Below are 10,296 nucleotides of genomic sequence, written 5' to 3' on the forward strand. Positions count from 1 at the left end.
GTGGTGTTGGTAAAGTTGGACAGATACATGCAAAAAAAAAAAAATAAACTAGACCACCTTCTTACACGATACACAAGAAGAAACTCCTCATGTATTAAAGACTTAAATATTAGACTTAAAACCATAAAAATCCTTGAAATATAGGCAGTAAATTATCTGACATTTGTTTTATAAATATTCTTTTTTCTAATATATCCTCCTCCGGCAAGGAAAACAAAACCAAAAAAAAAAAATAGACAAATTGATCTACATCAAACTAAAAAGTTTTTGTACAGCAAATTTAAAAATAACTTATATAAGTCAACACCCCCCAAGAAGCAATTCAATTAAAAAGTGAGCAAATAATATGAACAGACACTTCTTCAAAAAGGACATATATGGCCAATAGGCATATGTAAAAATCCTCAACATCACTATCATCAGAGAAAAGGAAATTAAAACCACCAAGAAATATCACCTCACACCTTTCAGAAAGGCTATCATCAACAAGTCGACAAACAACAAGTGTTGGTGAGAATGTGGAGGAAAGGGAACCCAACATTTGTTGGTGAGGAATGCAGATTGTGTACTGTTGGTGGGAATGTAGATTGGTGCAGTCACTGTGGAAAACAGTATGGATTTTCCTCAAAAAATTAAAAATGGAATGGCCTTATCACTCAGTGATTTCACTTCTGGGAATACATCTGAAGAAAGTCAAAACACTAATTGGGAAGAATATATGCTCTCTGTGTTCACTGCAGCATTATTTACAAGAGCCCAGGCTTGGAAGCAGCCCAAGTACCCATTAATAGAAGATGTATTAAAAAGATAATCCACTGCTGGGATTATACACTAAGAATCCTGAAACACCAATTCAAAAGAACCTATGCACCCCTATGTTCATAGCAGCATTATTTACAATAGCCAAGTGCTGGAAACAGCTTAAGTGTCCATCTGTGAATGAGAGAATCAAAAAACTGTGGTACATTTACACATAGGAAAACTATGCAGCAGAATGAAAGAAGGAACTCCTACCTTTCACTACAGTGTAGATGGAATTGGAGAATATTATGGTAACTGAAATAATCCAGGAGACAAAAGACAAATACCATATGCTGTCACCTAAAAGAGGAACCTAATGAACAAAACAAACAAATGAGCAAAATAGAACCAGAGGCATGGAAACAAGGAACAGATTGACAGTGACCAGAGGAGAGTGGGTGGGGATAAGGGTGTAAAGAAGGGAGAGGGACTAGTCAAGAAGCATGTATAAATGACTCATGGGCATGGAGAACAGGGTGGGGATTGACTGTGGGAGGGGGTGGTGAGCTGTGCAGTGGAGAGCAACAGGGGAAAATTGGGACAATTGTAATAGAACAATAAAATATTCAATAAAAAGAAAAGCTGTGGTACATTTACACAATGGAATACTGCTTGGCTGTAAAAAAGGAAATCTTACTTTTTGCTACTTCATGGATGGACCTGGAGAGTATTACGCTAAGGAAAATAAGCCAGTCAGAGAAAGACAAATATGATTTCACTTATACATGGAATCTAATGAACAAAATAAACTAACAAACAAAATAGAAACATACTAATAGACACAGAGATCAACTGACAGCTGTCAGAGGGGAGGGGTATTGGGGGGTTGGGTTAAATAATGAATAAATTAAGCAAAAAAAAAAAAAACCCTTCATAGACACACAAAACAGTATCATGATTACCAGAGAGCAAGGGAGGTGAGAGGAGGTAGAAGAGGATAAAGTGGGGATAAACAGTGACAGGAGACTTGACTTTGGGTGTTGAACACACAATACATTAAACAGATGAGGTATTATAGAAGTGTACGTTGAAACCTATATAATTGTATTAACTAGTGTCACCCCAATAAATAAAGTAAAAAATTTAAAAAGAAAAACATAAAAGACTTTGTAAATTTAGGTCCATTTACTCTTTTGAAAGTCAAGCATGAGCTTAAGAAAGAAGAGGGATCAGCAGACTCTAAGGACATCTCAACAACCCCCTTGAGCAGGTATTCTAGATGAGAAAATTGACTACAAGATTAGATAACATCCCAAGTACTCAGCTACTAAACAAGGGGGGTTTGAATTAAAACCTGTCTCCAAATATACTCGAATAACTTATTATTGTTTTAATTTCCTTGAATACAGAAGTACTGATAAAGTCTATGCTGCAGTTGTGTCCATCCTCTCCTAGAGTATTTTAGTGCATTGTATACCTGCATATTCCTCTGCTACCTTTAGTCATTAAATCGGGCTAAAGTACAACCAATTAATTTGCTACACATCTAAAAAACATCAATCTTGATAGTAATAACACTATTTTAATGGGATTATATATTTAACCCTATTAATTTTAACATGCAAACATTTAAAAAGGAAGTAATGATCAAAGGACTTACTGTCAATTTTATTATGCAAGACTATAACAATATATTCTTTCCAGAACCCTTTACTTTTCTTCCACTTGATATAAAATATATTATCCAAAAGTAAAATTACAAAAAGTAAATTTGTGATATGGACAATTATACAGCAAGAAACAAAAAAAGACAGGGAGAAACACAAAACTGATTATCTGAATTCCATACCCCACTCCCACTCTAAATGTATGTCACAAAAGAGCCCAATATAGTTTCTGCTGGTAGTCTGAGTGACCTGATATACCAGCATAAATCACATGTTCTAGAACTCTGTTTTCTAACTAACATTTTAACTGGGTCTAAAATTTTAACTTTTGAATTGGCACAAGTGAAATGTCATAGTTCAAAATCAAATATATTGAGCACTGAGCCCTTTCTTACTGAACAGCCTTTCAACACTAAGAATATCTTATCTCAACTAAACAGTAATAACTGAAAAAACAGTATTGTTGTACAAATGCATGCTATGTTTATCTGATAATCTGCAATAAAATTTGAAAGAGACTGATCTTCCATATCACAGAGGAAAAAAAAAGCAAAGTATCAAAGTTTTTAGGAGGCTACTAAAGTAGGGGTGACAGGGAAATTTATAGCACTAAGTGTATATATTAGAAAATATGTGAATTCTCAAATTAATAATCTAAGCTACCACTACAGAACCTAAAAAGATGAGCAAAATAATGCAAAACAAGCAGAAGAAAGAAAACAGCAAAATCAATGAAATTGAACACAATAACAATAGAAAAAGTCAATGAAATAAATAGCTGTTTCCTTGAAAATATCAATAAAGTGGAGTAAAAATGGAAAACATCTGGAAAGACTTGAGAAAGAAATCACTACCATGCGGACAATGAAAGGACAATAAGGGACTACTACAGATAACTTTACGAACATAAATTTCACCACTTAGATTAAATGGACTACTCACTTGAATCACAAAACTACCACAACACACCCAATATGAAAGACATAATGTGAATAGCCAAAAACTATTTAGGAAATTAAATCTGTAATTAAAATCTTCCCAAAAGACAAATCTCCAGTGTCAGATAATTTCACTGGAGAATTCTACCAAATGCATAAAGAACACAATCTCTTCCAGAAAATAGAATGCTAGTATTACCTCAATACCAAAGACAGACAAAAACTGTATAGAAGCATATATAGTCCAATATATTTCATGAACATAGATACAAAAATCCTTAACTAAACAGTAATAAATAGAATTCAGCAATATATAAAAGGCATTTTACATGATCAAATGTAGTCCATGGATTAAACGTTGGTTCAATATTTGAAATTAATCACTATAACCTACCATTTCAACAAACTGAAAAACAATCATATCAATTGATGCAGAATTAACATGTCACATATTCAACTCCTGTTCATGATAAAAACTCAGAAAAATAAGAATAGAAAAACTTCGATTGCTAAAAAGCAGCTATAAAAATCTTACAGTAAATATTATACTAAGTGGTTTAATAGTAAATCCTTTCCCTGAACACCAAGCAAGAACTTCTGCCTTTACTACTCTTATTTAACATAGTGCTTGAAGTTCTTGTGTGTGGAGTAAGGAAAATCTATAAAAGGCAAATAGATAGGAAATAAAACTGTCCTTATTTATAGATGACATGATTGTCTATGTAGAAAATGTCAACGAGTCATTACAAAAATTCTGGAACCAGCAAGTAAGTCAGAAAAGTCACAGGTGGAATGTAAACATTAAAAAAAAATCAGTTGTATTTCTCTCTACTTAGCAAGTGACATGTGAACACTGAAATTAAAAATACATAGTATTTATAATCAATTAAAAATACATAGGTGTAAATCTCAAAACATATAGGATTTGCATGCTGAAAACTATACAACACTGATGAAAGAAATAAAAGACCTAAAATATATAGACACACTATACTTATAGATTGGAAGACTAAATGTAAATTCTCTCCACATTGATATACAGGTTTACTGCAATTCCTATAAGAAATCCCAGCAAGAATTTTTACAGACATATTATTACTGCTGTTAACAAATGATTTAAAGCAACATAAGTTGCCTTATAGTTCTATTTGCTAGAAGTCCAACATGGATCTCACTGTGTTAAAAGCACGTGCAAGCAGCATGGCTGCATTTCCTTCTGGAGGCTCATGGAGGGCCTTCTTTTTTTCCCCTTTCTTTTTTCTTCTTTCTTCTCCTTCTCCTCCTTCTCCTTCTTCTCCATCTCCTTCCTCTTCCTCCTCTTTATTCTCCTTCTGTTTCCTCTTTCTCCTCCTTCTTCTTCCTTCTCCTCCTCCTCCTCCTTCTTATTTTATTATTGCCATTTCCAGTTTCTAGAGGCTGTCTGCAGGCATTCTTTGGCTTATGGCCCTCTATATTCATTTTTAAACCAGGCAACGACAGGTAGAATCCTCACAATGCATCACTCTGACCTCTTTTACTTCTCTTTTTCTGTTTTAAAGAACTTTGCTATTACATTGTGCCCATCTGAATACTTTAATCAAGAATGATTACATCTAAAGACATTTAGCAACCTTGATTCCATCTACAAGCTCAATTCCCCTTGCTATGTAACACAGAGATTGACAGATTCCAGGAATTAGGACCACTACTTTGTCTACCATAGCAAATATATACCATATTACTCTAAAATTTATATGAAATGACATAAGAACTGAATTAGGTAAAGTAATTTTGATAAAAAATAAAGTGAGAGGAATTACTCTCCCCAGTTTCAAGACTTATTGTATAGCTACAATAACAAAGATAGTGTGGTACTAGCAGAGACTCACCCATAGATCAATGAAACAAAACAGAGAAACCCAAAAAATATTCATGTAAGCATGCTCAAGTGATTTTTTACAAAGGTGTAAAAAAATGTTCAACAAATGGTGCTGAAACAATTGGGCATTCATTCATGGGCAAAAACAAAACAAAATAAAACATAATCATTACCTAAGTCATATGCTTTTAACTCAAATAACATTACTCAATCATATTACATATAATCACAATCATATAACACAAATGAACTAAAAATGGATCACAGACTAACATGAAAAAACATAAAACCATGAAATATTTAGAAAAAAATAAAATATTTGGGGATTCAGAGCCAAGCAAAGGGATTTTTAGAATTGACATGAAAATCATGACTCACAAAACAGAAATTTGATAAATTGGACCTCATCAAAATGAAAATCTTTTGCTCCGTGAAAAGACTTTGTTAAGAGGATAAAAATACATGTTAACCACCAGGGGAAAATTCTTGCAAATAAAACATCTGACTGAGAACTAATATCTAAAATATATGAAGAACTCCCCCAAATTTAACAGTAAATCCCACCAATGGACAAAATATATAAGCAAACATTTCACCAAAAAGACTATACACATGACCAATAAGCACACAAAAAGTTACTGGTCCCAAGCGAGTTCAAAATCCAACAGAGAAATTTGAATGAATTCAAATTTCATTCATTGTCAAGGCCTGTGGCTTGAGACTCTGCTGTCCAGTCATATCTCAGTTCTCAAGACACCTAGTTCCTTAGGCCTCTGCCTCTGCATCCAGAGTCATCCTTTTTTTCTTGAAGGGTAGCACATTTGCAGTCAATTATCTCCATTAGCCCATTTCCTGTTTCTGTCCTTTTCAGTCCAAACCATTAGTGTTTCTACTAATCTAACATTCAAAGACTTTGTGGGTCTCCCGTGTTTGTCATAGGAATTCACACAATTAGACAAAAGGATCCTCCACAGATCATTCTTGGTTGGGTCAGACTATTTCTAGTGTTTCTCCTGAAATATTTGATTGCAATCCTTCAGAAAAAGGTTGTCTACACCCTCTCTAGACCAAGCTTTCCCCACAGTGAATCTCCTAATTTTAGCAACCTTTACTGCTTAGATAGACTGAAAATTTCCCAAGTGATCAAGTTTTGTTTCCTTTTTGCTAACAGTTCCTTCCTTGATTTCTCTCACATTTTACTATAAGCAGCACAATACCTGGCCCCACTTTCAACATTTTCTTTAGAAATCCCTTCAGACGAATATTAAAGTTCCTCACTTCTAAGTTTGCTTTCATGGGTAGATGTGGCTGTAAACAAAAACCAACTCCATCTTTGTGCCTTGGATTCCATGTTGTGACCTTTAACCAATTTTACTGTCCTTAGCAAGCCTACCAAAATTTTCTAGTTGAAGATTATCTGTGTTCCCTAAACTTATACAATGTACCATAAATATTTTTGTAACAGCCGGAGTGGCATGACAACCATGAAAACTATCAAACTGGTAATAGTATCAATTATAAACAATCATCCATTACAAAACCAGCAGGAGATATGGTCCCTGGCGCATTCTTAGTTGCTTTATCTGGTCAATCACTTGTACTTGAGTTATACTATAATAAAAGTACTGTATTAGAAGTCTGTTAATGAAGAGTGTTGGGTCATTTGTCTGCTTTGATCCTACACCCCTATAAGTAAATTACCCTATAATAATAAATTCATTATACTCTAAGAAGTTGTTTGCATTGTTCTTCAGTATTAAGACACCTCATTATGGTGCCCATTACACCTTTCCCCTATTATCACACTTTTAATACAACTGTAGCACAGGGATTCAGTTGGATTTTCTGCTACAATGTAACAAGAGTCATCTTTCCTCCAGTTTCTATCAAGTTTCCTCATTTCCTTCTGAATTCTCACCAGAAGTGCTGTTAAATGTGAATATTTCTACAAACATTCTCTTCTATATATATATAAGCTTTCTCTATCTTGCTCTCCTCTTCTTCCTGAGACTGCACCAGGGGCACCTTTAACATTAATAAACCGAACAGTCTGTTTAAGGCAATCTGGCCTTTACTATCATGTGGCTTAAAATCCAGCCTCTGCTCATTACTGATACTCAAAAGTACTTCCACATTTTCAGGTATTTGTTTCAGCAAACCCCATTTCCTGGTACCAAAATATTGTATTAGTTTTCTGTGGCTGCCAGAAGAAATCACTTTAAGCTTAGTGGTTAAACCTACAAACTGGCATGTTTCTAAAAATATTATGGTATATATTTTTTAAAGTGGTATATATTTATAAAATTAGACATAGTTTTAAATGTAAAAGTTAAAAAATAAAAAATAGAAAAATCATATTGAAAAGCTCATATCTGCCACTTTGACATTTTTGCAGGGACTCTTCAAATAGGATACCTTTTTTTTTCCTTTAATCCTCACCCAAGGACATGCTTATTGATATTCTGAGAGGAGAATGGAGAAAGAAAGGTAGAGAAACACTGATGTGACACAGGAACTTTGATCAGTTTCCTCTCACATGTGCCCCAACTGGGACTGAATCCACAACCTACACACATGCCCTGACTGGGAATTGAACCTGAGACATCTTGGTGTAGCAGGAGTATCCAACCTTGTGGCCCCTGGGCCACACGTAGCCCAGGATGGCTGAGAATGTGGCCCAACATAAAATCATGAATTTACTTAAAACATTATGGGATTTTTTGTGATTACATGTTGCAATGTATTTAATATGTAGCTGAAGACAACTCTTCTTCTGCCAGTGCAGCCCAGAGAGGCCAAAAGGCTGGATACTCCTGATCTACAGGGTGATGCTCCAACCTAGCCATACCGATCAGGGCTATAGGATAACTTTTTAAAGACAAACTTTTGCAGAATGTCTTTTCATTGTTCCTTTCCCCCTCAGCCAACTGAGATTATACAGTTTCAGAGATTTGTATGAGGGGTTAATACAGGATTTGGAAAATAATGGAAATATATAATTTTTATATTTTTATATTTCCATAATTTCCATTAAAATGTAAAAAAAATAATATTTAGGTTTAGATATTTTCTGTCTGCCCAGGATGTGTGACTGGCTTCAATTTAAAAGTTTTTGTTAGAATGAATTCAGTAGCAATGTTTCTCTTCTAATAACAGTCCATCTCCTCCCTTCCTGTTAGTGATATATACTCATATATTATTGTGGGTATAGCAACTATGATAGGAGAGTAGAAATTAAGATGTTGGGAAACAGCTAAGAGCACAAATATGGAGAGATACTCAATGAATGGTATACAAACACTTTTAAGACTTGTATATAGAACTTCCTATACTAACAGTTCTCTTAGGTAAAGAAACAGACTAATCATCTGTGAGTCTACAAGTATACTTTTAAATGTAGTAATTTAAAAACTGTCCATTAGTACACCATACTAGTACCTCATACACATTCAAACATGAATGTAATGTCCTCTGTATAAAAATAAAGTAGCACAGGCATACATTGTTCTACTGCAAACAAAACATGGCTACTTTCATGATATAATCAATAAAGAAGAAAAATAGTAAATGTAGGGATGCCAGAAAACTTACACTTTTGTGATAACCATGGAAATGCCAAGGAAAGCAAAGATAAGAAAGAATAGAATATCCAAGAGAATGCTGATACATACATTTCCAATATTTTTTGGGGGTTGAGGCTAGAACAAACAGATGTAGTTAGACCATGCCTCCCAGTCACTACATACCCAGGTAAAAGAGGAAGGCTTGCATCCATGGTTATGACTACAATTATTTTGTTAGTAGTCACCACTGTTAGTATATTAATACTATTTACTCACCTACAAATAGATTTATTCAAATGAAGTACTTCCTAGGTTTTCATAGTTAGGAATATAGAACTGGCAGTCTTATCTACGTGTAGTTATTTTACTATATATTCATCCTGCCTGCAATCTTTAAAAGTGTCTAAGCATAGTGATTATTAAAGTTAAATATCACAAAGTTTTCTCTAGTTAGAATAGGCATTATATCTTTTATCTTATGTCCAAATCTAAATTTTTATCATGTCTGATTTTCTCCATCACCCATTGTTCTTTTCTGCTCTGAAATTACCTGCAGGATCAGGACTGACAAGCATGTTTCCATTTACTCTCCACTGGCAATTGCTGCCCCTTTTTATAGGCCAGAAGGCTTATAAGCATTATTTTGCCAGACACTTGAGCTACCAACCATTTTTCTTCTTATTTAGAGCTGGTTTACAGCTCTACTTTTTCTGGGGAAAAAACCTCTTGCTTATTTTAATTTCTACAATGTTTTATTACGCACAATAATTGTATGTATAAATATGGGTTAATAAAACCTCCTCAAGAAGGGCATTTAGTAACACTATTCAAGTTGCTGCTGAGCTTACTATTTTCACAGAAAAGATGGTAGAGATGCTATTGTCTTAGCAGATCTCCAATTCTCAAACATCAAAACCTCTTCGATGAGTTTTCATTTGGAATTTCCAGAGACCCACAGGCTCTGTAAGATAAACCAAGCTATAAAAGGCTTATTTTATATAGGCATGTTATATTATATGTAAGCTTACTTATACATTTTTCATAACTGTGTCTACTGTGATTACTATGCTTAAAAATTTTACTCACCTATGTCCCTTCTTAACCTCCCTTTTTCTAGTATGAACTCTTTGATGCTGAATAAGATGTAAACCAGGACTAAAATTACCCCTATAATCATGACACCTACAGGATTCCCTCCAATAGTATTGTGTAAGGTTTCAGCCACAGCTAAAGCTCTTTTTACATTAATGACATTCATATATTCACAACAGCACTGTGACAATAATGACATCGTAAGAATTTGTTTTTAATAGGAATTCTCCAATTGAATGATTGTTAAAGACCTTTTTCCACACTGATTACAATCAGAGCTGTTACTTTTCAAAGTGAATTATCTCAGCTGGAATATCTACGAGATGTTTGGCAGTATCTATCATAAGCTGAAAAAGCTTAAATACACCCTTGGGTAGAGTAATTTCAGTCTCAGCATAAAATCAATGGAAATACATACACACACAAAAATATACAAC

General features: G+C 34.1%; 1 protein-coding gene across 1 annotated transcript in view; it reads left to right on the forward strand.

Moving 5' to 3' along the window:
- Positions 1 to 10,296, forward strand: part of LOC129083212 (zinc finger protein 420) — a 367,495-nt gene that overhangs the window by 81,133 nt on the left and 276,066 nt on the right. The gene's annotated exons all lie outside the window — the stretch shown is intronic.

Source organism: Pteronotus mesoamericanus, unplaced genomic scaffold (genome assembly GCF_021234165.1).
Source record: "Pteronotus mesoamericanus isolate MK-2021 breed Mesoamerican mustached bat unplaced genomic scaffold, CSHL_Meso_final scaffold_165, whole genome shotgun sequence".
Lineage (NCBI taxonomy): Eukaryota > Metazoa > Chordata > Mammalia > Chiroptera > Mormoopidae > Pteronotus > Pteronotus mesoamericanus.